General features: G+C 42.0%; 1 protein-coding gene and 1 long non-coding RNA gene across 2 annotated transcripts in view; both read left to right on the plus strand.

The window, feature by feature from the left end:
* The window catches only part of LOC127676134 (uncharacterized), a 107,712-nt gene extending 103,028 nt beyond the window's left edge, over positions 1-4,684 (plus strand). The window contains exons 8-9 of the mRNA XM_052172060.1: positions 1,124-1,289; positions 3,214-4,684. The gene's annotated coding sequence lies outside the window, so the exon portion shown is untranslated. The remainder of the gene's footprint in view (positions 1-1,123; positions 1,290-3,213) is intronic.
* A 2,719-nt stretch (positions 4,685-7,403) lies between these two features.
* Positions 7,404-12,284, plus strand: LOC127676141 (uncharacterized). Its single transcript, XR_007975682.1, has 2 exons — positions 7,404-8,164; positions 12,118-12,284. It is a non-coding gene; the product is annotated as an uncharacterized LOC127676141 (long non-coding RNA).
* The last annotated feature ends 2,218 nt before the right edge of the window (positions 12,285-14,502 follow it).

The following is a 14,502-nucleotide window of genomic DNA, read 5'->3' on the forward strand; positions in this document are numbered from 1 at the left end:
TGTATAGATTTAGCCCTAGTTTAATGGCTTTGGTAGAGTCTATTGGCTCTAGAAGTGGATGACTGAGCTTTACCAGCATCACATGTGGTGTCTATGAATGTGGGCGTCCCTGCCCTTTGCTGCCCCCTTCAAAGCATGGGCATAGATAAGGACACACAAAGAGTTCCAGCTTCCTTGTGGGATCCTTGGGCCCAGATCTGTGATTGCATATACTGAAGGGCATTGAAAAATGAAGGGAAGGCTAAGGATTCTAAACCTATCTGATGAGGCAGAAAACATTCAAACCTGTGTTCATGATTGACTAACTCTAATATTTTTCTAACAAATTACCTGGAATGGTTACTTCCTATAAGATATTATGCTATGATCTTTCCCTCAAACAATGAGGCTTAGGCTTCAGAGAGTGTATGCCATTACATCGTTAATGAATAAAAGGAATGAAACAGATCAATGTTCGTAGTACATTCCCAACCTGAGGCCTCTCTAGGATGTCCATGGAAAGGTGGACATTCATATTTGTACTTATACATTTCCCACAATGTAGGTAACATTTAACCTTTAGTCATGAAGCTGTGCTCTGAGAAACAAAATTTGTCATATACTAGGTGATCAGTGCACATTTCAATTTAATTAATTGATAGATCTTTAGATACAGCCCATTATACTTAAGCCACTTTAAACGCCATAATATTACCATATATATGGTAAGATATAGCTAACTATTTTATACAATATAATTACAGTCATATACCTAGTCTGTTCCTTTATGTCAATGATGTCAATTGTAGTCATTTGAAAATCCTTTGACTTTTCAGCTAACCTTAATTTCATGACATCAGAACGCATGGTCTGACTGAATCAGGGTTTCTAGAGTGACCACAGTGTCAGTGGCATATGACTTGCAGGTGTAGTAATTGTGTGTTCACTCCTGGCCTCTAGCTAAGGTTTCCTGAATTGAGTTTGGGCAGGTGAGGGTGGGAAGTTCCCACTCAATCCTCAAGTACAGTGAAGTCTGAGGCCACTGGACAGTTTTTGAGGTCTAAAGTCTTCTACCTCTTCACTTATATTATTTATTAAAGCTATAACTTTATAGGCAGAAGACATAACCTCTTGTTTTACACAGGGACCGGCTTACCAAAAATGATGTAGTCGGGACAATGTACCTGTACTTCTCTAAGATCGCTGCCTCTGGGGGAGAAGTAGAAGTTGAGTGATCAAGAGACCTGAGGATCAGAGCTCAGCAGGATTCAAAGCTTCAAGAAAAGAACAATGTCAATTGCAATGCTCAGGTAGTGCGATGGTCATCGATCGAGTAGTACACAGAATGCATGAGCTGTGGCAGTCACTTAGAAATCAGGCTTGATTAAAAGGCAAATGTATCTGGGCCTGATGGTGCAGGACTGCCACCCCAGCTGCAGAGGACACTAAGGCAGGAGAATCACACTTGGGACCTGTCTGAACTACATAGGAAGTGTCCCTCCAACCTAGACCACTTAGTAAGACCCTGTCTCAAAACAGGAATGGGAGATAAGGCTGGCAATGTGGCCCATCTTTAGAGTGAGACCTAGAGAATAAAAAGTACTGGGCTCAGTCACTGGTGTACACACACACACACACACACACGCACACACGCTCACACATGCTCACACACATTCACACATGCTCACACATACTCACACACATTCACACATGCTCACACTCACACTTATACACATGCTCACACACACATGCTTACCCACACGTACACACACTCACATATGTGCACTAACACCCACGCTCACACATATTCACGCTCACACACATTCACGCGCACACACACACTCTCTCTCCTTCTCTCTCTCTTTCTCTCTCTCTCTCTCTCTCACACACACACACTTACACACTCACACACAAACACACACACACACAGTGAGGTCAGTGAGCTTTGCCCATGAATCTTTGCACAATAGCTCACTATGGAAGCAAATATCAAGCTATAAATTTTCATCCCTCTTGCTCCCATCCAAAACCTTTTGCCAGGAGCTGTTTTAGAATTGTCTCGATTGACAGTAGAGTGCCTGCAGATACCTGTACATGTTGTTATGGGTTGGTCCATATCTAAGGACTGAAGTAAAGAAAAGAAAAGCAGTTAAAATAATAATAGAAAAATGAAGACAAGCACATTAATACCTGCAGATTGAGTTTTGCAAGAGCCAGTATATTAAACATAGTGGGTAAGGTGAGGTAATTTAGAATAAAATTTTGTCTGGAGGAACTGAAGTTTTTCATTTTATGGTTGTTTTAAGAGCATCGATGTTTGAAGAGCATCAATATGGGGGTGGAGAGATGCTCTGGGATTGAGAACACTTACAGTTAATGTATTGCACAGGCCTCAACATGGCTGACGAACCATCCCTAACTCTAGTTCTAGGGGAACTTAATGCCTTATTAAGGTTTCTGCAGGCACTGTATATATGTGACCCACACACATACACACATGCAGACCCAATCACCAATGAATGTAAAATAAGAAAAAAAAAATAGTATCAATATCCCAACCAATGTCAAGAACCTGGGAGATCCTAGAGATAGGATAAAGAAGACATTAGTTTCATATCTTAATGTGTTAAGAAGAAAGACAAGTATAAATCTCAGGGACAATGAAAAGTTAGAGAGAAATGCATGGCTCATATATAAAGCCACATGGGGCATGATTTTAAGCAGATGGTTGAAAGCCAGAAAGGATTCCATCTGCATGTTCTCAGCTGAAGGGATCATAAGACTGGGGAATCGCAGCAGAAAACAGGTATTACAATGGTTACTATGTCATAAGAATGATTTGTTTTGTTTTTTTAAACCCACAGCCCCAGCTGTGAACAGAACACAAATGCTAGCACCCTTATGAAATGTAAAAAACATGCACAGAAAATAGAGATTAAGAGGGGACAGAGGAAGGACAGGCATGCTCTGGGCTTCTTTCTGCTGAGTGGGTAATATGGATGTGCCCACTATAGGCTTCAAAGCCTCCAGCGTTGGTCAAGCTAAGACCCTTTTCCGTTTCTACCATTGTATCTCATGGCATCATTTGGAATCCATCTGAAAGTTAATGACTCTTCCTTTAGATATTAAAGACTTGTTTGTTTGTTAAAGTAGTGTTAGCCTGATCTGATCCATAGACATTCTTTAGCTGTGGTCCCTGTCTATGGGAATAATTTTGTGTTCTTGCTTTTTTAGGGAGAAGGGGTGGCCTACAGAGGCAGAATCTTGGTTGAACTGAACATGTTCCTTGAAAAGAAACGACCAGAAACCACTCAAGCCCATTTGAGCCCATTTCAAATGATGACCTTCTGGTTGTTGAGGAAAATGTCAGGGAGAACATAGCACAGGTTTCAAGGGATTGGAGAGTCTAAGAGTCATCTGTGGGAGAGTTGGAGAAAGATCTGCATCAGAGAAATTCATTCCAACATTCCCTTGATATATCCATGACAGCCCTTTGAAGATAATGAGGCTTGCTTCAACTACTGCAATGTTAATTGGTATATTAGTCTTTGGTAGTCTGACCAAAATTGAAGAATAGACAACTTCTGGGTAGAAGAATTAATTTTGGCTCACTGTTCTGAAGGTTTGATTCATGGTTGTATAGTCCCATGTAAACCAGATAGAACAGGATTATGAAAGGCATGTGTGACTGAGGAGCTTCTTCATTGTGGAAAAGCAACAGAGAGAGGGAACAGAAAAAGAAGGCAGTATCTTACACTCCCTTGTGACTTGCATCCTGTACCTCTTACTGTCACCAACTCTTGACACTGCCATCATGATATAAATTCAGCAAAGGATAATCCATTAATTATATCCAAGACTCCTTGTCTCTGGAAACACAGAGAAATACCTATAGGCATGACTAATCTCGTTTTGTTAATCCAGTCATTCTTGAGATAAAGACTGGCCACCACGTATATGTTTATAAGGACAGAGTACGCAAACAGTGCCCTTAGGTGGAGAGGTTGTGAGGAAGAGCTCTTCCCCTGGATGGCTTAGGTACCAGAGTTACCCCATTTCTACTTTCACAGGCAGCTGCTACATCTGAGGCTTCATAGCGATAAGGGCAGGCCTGCTTCCTGCTGGCATTACAATGGCTTTAAGTCCCTTTTTACTTCAAGCCAGAAAGTCTTCTAAGTTCACCTCTCTCTTCCTGAGACTCTCAGGTCAATGTTCTTGGGACACACAAATCTGAGCTGTTTGGCAGAGCAGCTGACTCTCAGACACTCCTCTGTCCAGGTCTCTCCTGGCTTGTTCTAGATTGCCCCAGGCCACCAACTCCCTCAGGGTGCCACACCCTCCATTGGGAGAACTGAACATTTCTCTCATTTTCCCATGTTATTGAGAAACCAAGCAGCAACTTTAGAAAAGATGTCAGCTCTGAGCCAAGTAAACAGCAGGACCGCTGACATGAAGTGGCTGCTGTCAGAGTCGTGACCTGGGGCAGCTCTCTCAGTCTCTGTTTATCAGCCTACCAGTCCATTTCCAACCTGCCTTCTTAAAGCTTGGCCCAGTCAGTGCTTTGGGCACATTCTTATCTCTGCTCTCAGGTCCAGGTCTGAAGAGTTCTCTGCTGAGCCAGTGCAGTTTTCTTCCTTGAAGTCAACTAATGTCTGGCAGTTATAAAGTCTGACCCCTTTCAGGATGACCAACAGGAAGAATAGCCACTTACTGCAGCAGAGATTCTCCCCTCCCCCACCCTCCAAGTTCATGGACTGCCACCAGGACGATTAGGTCAGGCTGGTAGCTGAAGCAGTGCTGATGGACTTTTGCATCATACACATTTGGTGTTTGGGACATTTGGAGCTCAGCCTTTGGGTTGCACCAATTTCAGTCCTTTGGCTCCTTCCAGAGCAGAGGCTAATGTTCCCCCCTTCTTCCCAAGACTACCTTTCTCTTTATCCCCTCACTTTGACTCTCCTGGGAACATGGTACAGGGTACAGCTGTACACAGGGGGGAAAGGCAAGTTAGCCAAGGTCATAGCCTGGTCAAAAATGCTGTCCTGGAAGTTTATGTTACCATATAGGATGACTCCATTTAGGTAATATAAATAGTGAAAGAACTATAGTAGCCATTTGCTGTTAAACCCATGCATGAAGATTACCAAGATGAAGGATGTGTGATCTGTCTTGGACGTATGTTCACATGTCTGCCTCTAGAATCCAGAACTGCTTACAGCTTTTCTCATACTTAGCCAATCTCTTAAGGCAGGTTCACAGGCTATCAAAGTAAGCCATTAGGAAATAACTGCTAAGAAATCACTAGTCCTTCTCCATCACCTAACCCCAGACATTAAAAAAAAAAAAAAATTCTCCAGTAAATGCCTTAGCACCATTCGTGACTTTGGGTTTTGATAACTCCTGAGTTATCTCATTCTCTTGGTGTATAGCATAGAATGGTTGTGCTAAGATGAGACCTTAAATCAAGTATCATCAAAGGCGAGCATATGAATGCCCCCCTAGACCTTTTCAACCACAAGGCATGGTCAGCAGGGAGAGGGAGGCTCTGTGGTCCATTAATCCCAACACAGGTACAGCAACTTTGCATTAAGATCAGAAAATGCCCCCCCCTACTCCTAATTTTCAATTACTTTGTTATAATTCTTGGGAATATCCCAAAATGTGATGAGGCTGTTGTATTCAGAGAATTGCTATAATCTCAGAAGCAGACCTTGTAAGTTAGTATGACCTGAGCATTTTTGTCACCCCTAAAGTCATATGTTCAAATCTAACCTCCGGAGTAAAGGAGTTAGGAATTAGGGCTTTCCAGTGGTGATCAGAGGATGAAAGCTCTAGCCTCAAAAGGGCATTAGTCACCTTAGAAATAATGCCCTGGAGATGAGCTTACTCCTACCACATGAAGACATATTGAGAACAAAGGCCAAGAAAAGGTCCTTTATTAGATATCTGATATATCAGTTCTCCAGAACTGGGACAAATACATAGTCACCATTTATTTGTTATACAGATGATGGTATCGTATTTCTGTTATGGATGACCAGATGGATTAAGATATAATTATACCAGTTTACTAGCCAAAAGGATTAAGAGTAACCAAATGCCTTGGCCTCTCATGCTGACTTGTCAAGCTAAATCCAATACAGCAGGCTCTTCGTTGGCTCTTCAGGAGAGCTTCTTTATTTGGATTCCATGAGTTCATGCTGAGAGACACAGGGCAAACCCATTTTCTGCTGGTTTTGACCGCAGACATGGAACTCAAAGAAATGGACCCCCACTTCCTGCACTACAGCCCTGGCTAGAGTCTTTTTTTTTTTTTTTTTTTTTTTTTTGGTTTTTTGAGACAGGATTCCTCTGTGTAGTCCTGGCTGTCCTGGAATTCACTCTGTAGACCAGGCTGGCCTCGAACTCAGAAATCCACCTGCCTCTGCCTCCCAAGTGCTGGGATTACAGGTGTGCCCCTCCACGCCCGGCTCTGGCTGGAGTCTTTATGTCCACTTTACAACATATTCAACTCTATAAAGATTTTTACCACATGGTGAGGATAAATTAGGAGAGAGAAAAAAAGAGAAGCAGGCAGGTGGGAAAGTGGGACATCCCCATGTACTGCTTAGTGCAGGATTGCCCAGGAGGAAAGCTACATGTGTCGTGTGGACCTTCAAGGAAAGCTGAAGAAGGTGACTGATCTCTTGGTGACAATGAGCCTGAGCAGTCATAGACTGTACCTGAGTTTTAAATATGTCATCTGCTTGGGAGGCAGAGGCAGATAGATTTCTGAGTTCGAGGCCAGCCTGGTCTACAGAGTGATTTCCAGGACAGCCAGGGCTACACAGAGAAACCCTGTCTCGAAAAAACAAAAATAAACAAATAGATAAATAAGTAAATAAATAAATCATTCAGATCTAAGGGTTGTGGAGAAATGCCATGATGACCTTCTAGCTATTACAATATTCTGTGGGCTTTTGTTTATTTCTTGATTTGGGGTTTTAGTTGTCGTCAGCATGCAATTCATCCAGGCTCCTTCTGTTCACACTGAACAACCTTAATGAAAGAAGGAGAATGGGAGTGGTTGAGAGACCTGCTGAGTGCCAAGAGATAAGAAGGCCCATTTCCTTCATTTGCTTAAAAACTGAAGGCCAAAAATGAAAAGTACCAACGATGTGTATGAGCCACTGCATCCGCCAGTGGTGGCCATCAAAGAACAGCCTGCCATTAGCCTGAACAAAAAACAGAATATGTTCTCTTCATAACAAATAACTATACACAGATATTGAAATAACTTATACCACACACTTCATTAATAAAAATGGGGGCGGGGTGGGGGGAAGCAAACAACCAAAAAGAGTAAGCCAAAAAACAAAAAACAAAAAAAAAGACCAAAACAAAACAAAAACCACAAACAAAAAAAAAAAAAAAAAAAAAAAAAAAAACCCATCCAACTAGCAGTTCAAAGGCACGAGAGAAGCTTGGGGCCTAAGTGCACCCCAGCCATGGCGCAGCGGGATCTGGGGCAGAGTGAAATGGACATCTATGCTCAGCTCAGCCTAGAACGTGATCCTGGTCATTGTCCTACAAAGGCTGTGTGTTTGGGGAGAGCTCTGAGAGCGCAGTGGAAAGGGAACTTGTTTGTCAGAGTCAAGAGTGACCCACTCCCTGGAACAGAACTGCCCTGGTTCTGGGTGGGCATGGTGGATGGATCTCACCAGGGGACAGCAGCAGGTCCAGCCTGGTGCTTCCATAGAAGGCTCCAGGCAGAGAAAAGAAGACCAAAGGTTGTAAAGGCAGCATTATTCAAGCACCTACTGCCTTTGTGGGCCTCTGGTGTAGTTTTATTTTTTTCATTGTCATTCTCTGGTCTGTTTTCTGTTTTTGCTTTGCACTTCCTGCTTTTTTATTAACCCATACACAATTACTTGTTGTCTGATTTTACTGAAGCTACAAGTCAGACAATAAATACTTGCTGCAGTAATGTCTGTCCATGTGGCTGACTATAAGCACTTCAGAATATGTTCATCCAAAGGGCATTTTTAAATGAAGGTGATTAATTTCGCCATTTTCGTTTATCTTATAGCATTTCAGGACAGACAGCTTACCCCACCACCTCTTCTGTTTACTCTTCTTGGTGGTGGTGTAAGACTTCTTCTTTTCCTAACACCTCCACAAAGTCTCAACACAAGGAGAAGGAGAGGTAGGCTCTTTTTAAATGTTGTAGTCAAAGTATGTCCACCTTGCAGCTGCTTACCAGCAAAGATCAGACTTGCTCGAAACATTCCTTCCTCATCCTTATTCTACATGTCTGTAATTTAGCTTTCCTTGATAGTAAGCAGTTTTGCCCTTAAGATTTGCTATGCAGAGAGATCCCAGAACCAAAGCCGAAGAACCCAGTGTCTCTAAATAATGTTTATGTTTCTACCTCTCCTTACCCTGAGGTCACAGGGCAAGTAGGAAAGGATTGAGTCCTGGCAAAGCTCTCAGTTACCTCATCTCAAGCAGCCGGACTCTGGGGCAAGTGAGCAGACAGTAGTGGAGCTCCTTATTGTGCTTGGACTTGTAAAGTGTTCCAAAGTGGGTCCATCTTTGTCTGACAGTGTATGCCAGTCTTGGCTAATTGTGGTGATTGCAAGAAGCCCAAACTTCTTTCCAGAGGTCAGGTGTCCCAGTGGGAGGAGCCTGGGAAGCCTTTTGTGGGCAACTGTGCAGGCATTGCATGAGAACATCCCGGGGTTCCTGATGGAATCTTGACTTGCATGTCTGTGCAGCACAAATTCAGCCAGATACATCGTCTTCCCCACTCAGCAAACACCCCATGCTCTCTCTTTGTTCCCTTCGGAACAATCACAATCCTTCTTTCAGCATCCTGTATTGGGTTTTAGGTATTTTGTTTGTTTGTTTCTATTGCTGTGATGAGATACTGGACAAAAGCAACTTTAAAAAAGAGGGGTTAATTTTGGCTTAGAGTTGAGAGTACATTCCATTGTGATAAGGAAGACATACTAGCAGGAGCTTGTGCCAGCTACTCGCACCAATTACCTGGGAAGCTTTAGCCTGGATATTTGAGTTTAAAAGCTTCCTATCTAGCCTTCTGCTCTGGTACTGGAGTTGCAGGGGACACTGAGGCTATTTATCAGGGGCCTGATGCTACTGAGCCATCCTTGCAGTGAAGTTCCCTGAATTATACATGATTCAAGAATGCTGGGAGATTCAGAAGCTTAAATTTGAATTTTCTAAGGATTTAAAAGAAAGAAGTTATTTGTATTAGTCATACTTTTTCTTTATTATGGCTTCGTCATAAAGCAGGACAAGGTGACTGTCATAATCAGCTCCCGTTTTTCTTTTTGATCTGCCCAGAGCCCTACCTCATGCACGGTGATGGTCTCACAGTTAGGGTGGGTTGTCTCGCTTCCATAAACCAAGTCTAGAAATTCCACCTCAAACTCAGGGCCCAAATCATAGTTCCTTTTTTAAAAAATCAACTTCCCTTTTCTTAAATCATGCTTAGCATTTTATAAAGAAGAAGTTATGTTGCATATAAAATTATGACTGCAATCGAAAGTGAAGCTGAGATCGCAGCCAATGATTTACAAAGAATTCTGCAAGAGCTCAGAGGAGTTTCTGACAGAACTTTCTTAGGGGGTTCTGCTTTATCTGCTAGGTCAAAATGCCTTTCACCAAAATGGCAACTTCATGGTCATGAGCTTTCTAGAGGACTGCTCCCTTCTCTTTATACCTCTACAAGACTACAAGATGATAAAAGTTCTCACAGCAACCAGGCATGGCGAGGCATGTTTATAATCCCAGCACCTAGAGACTGAACCAAGGGGTTGTGAGTTCAAAGCCAGCCTAGGCTAAGTGAGAGCTTGAAACAAAATAAAGCCCATTCTTAAAGCAGTCCCCTCCCCACCAAAAATAAAAATAGAATCACTGTAGAATCTAGCGGTTTTACATCTGAGTGCAGACTCAAAGGGTTTGGAAGCAGGAGCGTACGCACCCAGTGTTGTTCATCATAGCCAAAAGGTAGAAGCTACTATCTAATGTTATCATCATAGCCAAAAGGTGGAAGCTCCGTGTGTATCCATCACTGGGTTACTAGATAAACAAATGAAGTGTCTCCATACAACAAAATAGTACTGGGGTTATGTGAAGGTATGTGTGCTGCAACATGGATAATATAGAAAACATTGTGCTAAGTGAATTATGCACAGCACAGGATGGTAGCTGCCCAGGGGCTAGTGGAAAGGAGAGATGCAAAGTTTTTATTTGAATGTCAGCTTTGCAATGTGAAAAGAGTTCATTTGAATAGATGCAAATGTACCTGGGTCGTTGGTGATGTGAATGTACTTGAATCCTAAAATGGTAAATCTTTATATGTATATGTATTTTCATATGTATTTATTTATATATATATATATATATATATATACACACACACACATAGGCACACATAATCATACTTACCATGGTTTTTAAAATTGGTGTGTAATGGGGAAAGTACCCTCTATATAATGATGGAGACATAAATTTGTGTTTTTTAGAAAAAGATCATTGATTTGTTGGTCAGAGGGCTGGATAGATGACTCAGCATTTAGGATCACTCACTGCTCTTGCAGAGGGTTTGATATGAGTCCTTACAACCGTCTATAATTCCAGTTTTAGGGTACCCAACACTTTTATAACCCCTGTGGCTCCTGCAAAGACGTGATTCACATTACATACAAGGCACTCAGGCACACACACACACACACACACACACACACTAGAGTAAACTTGTTTTCAAAAAAAAAGATAATTTAAATAAAGCCATAGGACCTGGGAGAAGTTGAGGAGGGATGAATAGCACAACAATACACTGTGTAAAATTCTTAACAACTAATAGGGCAGTGGCAAAAAAGCTATAATCAATGACTAGATGGTAACAAGATGTTTGCTTGGTTTTGATTGAATTGAGTGGGAAAGTGTCTTTCAATACTGAGAGGGTTCAGACTTCGGATCACCTTAGTTGGTAAGATGCATGGGAAAGGCTCTCCCTTTACCAGGATGTTTTTCTCAAGTACTCCCTTTAGTGATGTAAAGTAGATGCCTCCTCAGGAGTCCTGGGGAACTGGAAGGGCACTGTGATAGCTTGAACACAGAACAGGAAGGGCACTGTGATAGCTTGAACACGGATGTATGAGGAAGAAAGAAAAAACTTGTAAATAATTATGTCTGGTTATGCTTAATAAATAAAAAGAATCTTGGTTTAGTTTTGTTTTTGAATGTTTTTGAGGCCATTATCTGGGTATCTCTATAAATAGGTGTCCAAAGTTGTGCCTCATACAAGCAAGCCCCACCCAATTAGTGATTCATTCGGTTGAATAAAGACCGTGGTACAGATAAGAAGAGAAGGAAAGGATCAGTTAAATTATTCAAGAGAAGAGAGAGACAGAGAGACAGACAGACAGAGAGACAGACAGAGAGAGAGAAAGAGAGAGAGAAAAGAGACTGAAGGTGGATTAGAAAAAGGGAGGGAATATAACTCCACTCATTTTTAAGTTGAAAATTAAAATCTTTATTGTTATTTTTGATTAGGAAATTAATACTTAAGCGACTCAAAATATCAAACACATATAAGTTAGAAAGAAAGTTGCCATATCTCTCCGCCTTTTATAGTATTGCTGTTATATTCTTCCAGACCTGTGCATCAATATTAAAAAAATATTTATTTAATGAATTCACTTTAAAGATATTCTTTTGGAGCAGGGGATATATTTCTCTGGTAGAGTACTTGCCTAGCATGTATAAAGGTCTGAGTTTAATCACCAGCAAAATAAATAATAAGATAAAATATTTCCCTTTCCTATGCTTGCACTAAGGCTTAAGTTGTTATGAGTTTTTATCCTATTATAACAGTAACATAATTTGTTTGAAGCATGACTTGCGGACATTTGCATTGTTTTCCCCTTCTGTTAATCATTTCCATGGTGACAACCCTTTAGTCTCTGCCCACTAACAAGAGACGGAGAGTCAAGGGATCTGAAAACATAGTCCTGTGGCATTTAGTACAGCACTAATTAACTAGGCTTAGCCTTTGGTCTGCTGGAAATCCACGTATAAATACAGACATGTGAGACGGTCCTGAACCTTATGTGTGTTCCTTCTGTTTAGAAATACCAGCGAAGGCTGAAGTGCAGCCTGTCTGCCGTCATGTTGCAAGATGTCGGTGAGGCCATTCAGTTCGAAGTCAGCATCGGGAACTATGGCAACAAGTTTGATGCAACCTGTAACCCTTTGGCATCAACAACTCAATACAGCCGGGCAGTGTTTGATGGTAAGAGTGGTGTGAAGTTCTCTCCTGTTCGTGCTTACAGAGGGTCCATCTCAGCACAAGAGGCACACGCTGTATTTAGCTCTGATGGCTATTATCCCTAGCATCTCATTAGATAATGTAAGAAAGAGCATTGGACGTTAGGTACCCACAAGGGTCGTTACACCCATGGGCCAGTGTCCCAGGCTGGACACCAGAGTTCATGAAATTCCAAGGTGATGACCCCAGTAAATACCACACTCCCTCAAGCAGCTGTACCCCACCAAGTGCAAATCCCCTTTACATTCCTCAGTTGACAATGGTCGCACTCTGGCTCAGACACTGGAAAAGCCAGGCTTTTGATTCTTACTAGTAGTTACCCAGTTCTATCACCTAGTTCTCTTTTAGAAGATTTTTTTTCCTTTTAATTGTGTGTGTATGTATCCGGCTCTATGCACATAAACAGTCCAACAGAATTGCTATATTTTTACCTAAATTTTTTTTTGCCCATGCTGACTTAAAACATAAAAAGCCCTAGTAAGTGTGAAGTGTTTAGTCTTAATTGCAGAAAGTCTCTTGAGTAATGCCAAGCCCGTGCCAGCAGCCAAGGTTTGCAAAGAACAGAGGATGGGGTGGGGTTGCTCTTCCAGCTAGAGCAATAATTTAAAAGAACAGTTTTCATAGAGAGACAGTGAGTCTAACCCCCAGTGCTCTCTGCTCTACCACGCCATATGATGTAACCGTCACCCGTGTTCAGCTGTATGGTCCTGAGCCACAAACAGATCCTGAGCCGGTTGCCCTCGGTTTGCTGGCGTTTTAGAACAATTTGCTAAACAGATGAATGGACCATCTATTCCTCTGTTGCTTGCCTGATTAAAACTGATGAGTCAGAATAGTTCCCCGGGTGAGACTCAGCAGTAGAGAACTGTCCTAGCTTGTATGAGGCCTTGGGTTTAATCGCCAGCTCCCCAAACAACAAACAAACCTTAGCCAAGACCATTCTCCAGGCCATTCATTAATGAGTAGCTCCATCAGCACATCTATGTAACAAATATGTTGTCCACTTCAAGCGTCCCTGTTTTCTGAATCCTGACTCTCCATATCAGGGAACTACTATTACTACTTACCTTGGGCCCACACAAAGCCCATCATCACCCTGACTTCCTACTGGGAGGATATTAGTTACCCCCTGGATGCAGTGAATACTCTCCTAGTCATGGCAGAATGGCTGGTGAGTTATCTGTGCAGCATTTACTTTTAGCAGACAGTAAGGTAAACATGGGGTAATACACACCCTAGGCATCTGTAGTACCAGGTCTCCAACACACAGTGGTCAACAGTAGAGCAGATTACCAACAACGGAGGGAAATGGTACCCGTGCCTGTGCTTTCCCCCTGGCCATTATACCCTTTACTAAGGAGTTACCTCTGTCCATCCCATAGACACAGCACCAGGACACCCACCCTCCAGCCTAAGAGGAGGAAAAAAACCGAGAAGGTGACAAGAGTCTCTCTTTAGGAAACACCCAGATTTCTGCTCACTTTCCATTCACCAGAATTCCAGTTGTACAGCCACACCCACCATAAGGAAGTCTATCTTAGGTTTAAGTGAGTGCTTGCTTTCAGACTGTCAAAAAAGGGAGGATGCCACAGGGCAGAGGAAAGGGAACTGGTGTCAACATGATTTGCATATAATGGGCACCTTGTTCCAATAGCCTAGTTTGCAATTTGTATTACTTTGCTCTATTGCAGAGATAATTTCTGCTATGGGAAGGCCCACCAGTCTCTGCTCTTGCTTCAGACTGGGGTAACACTCCTTCTCTGAAGCCTGGAGGAGGTTGGGGGGCGTTTCTCTGGTAGACCTGCTTAAGAACAGACAAGATGGTCTTCTTGACACTGGTAGGCTACAAGAGTGAGGAGAAAGGGCCACGTTTGAGACACTTCTACTTAATGTAAGATACTAAGCTATTTCTATAAATCCCACCCAGCATTAATATTAATTTAGAGTGCAAATGGGTGGTGGGGAAGGAGTGTTTGGGCATAATCTATCCATCTCATATGTATGGAAATATCACATTAACCTCATTAATATGTGATTGAAATAAGTTAATAACAATATTGTTTCAGTTTACAGTATTTGATAAATGTTAGACCAAGATATATGAGAAAATATCTGATGAAAAACTCTATAGCAAACTAAAAATATTGCTTTTTGATATGCAGGCTTCTTTATATCAAAGATAGATA

This window comes from Apodemus sylvaticus, unplaced genomic scaffold, assembly GCF_947179515.1.
Source record: "Apodemus sylvaticus unplaced genomic scaffold, mApoSyl1.1 scaffold_66, whole genome shotgun sequence".
In the NCBI taxonomy this organism is placed as follows: Eukaryota; Metazoa; Chordata; class Mammalia; order Rodentia; family Muridae; genus Apodemus; species Apodemus sylvaticus.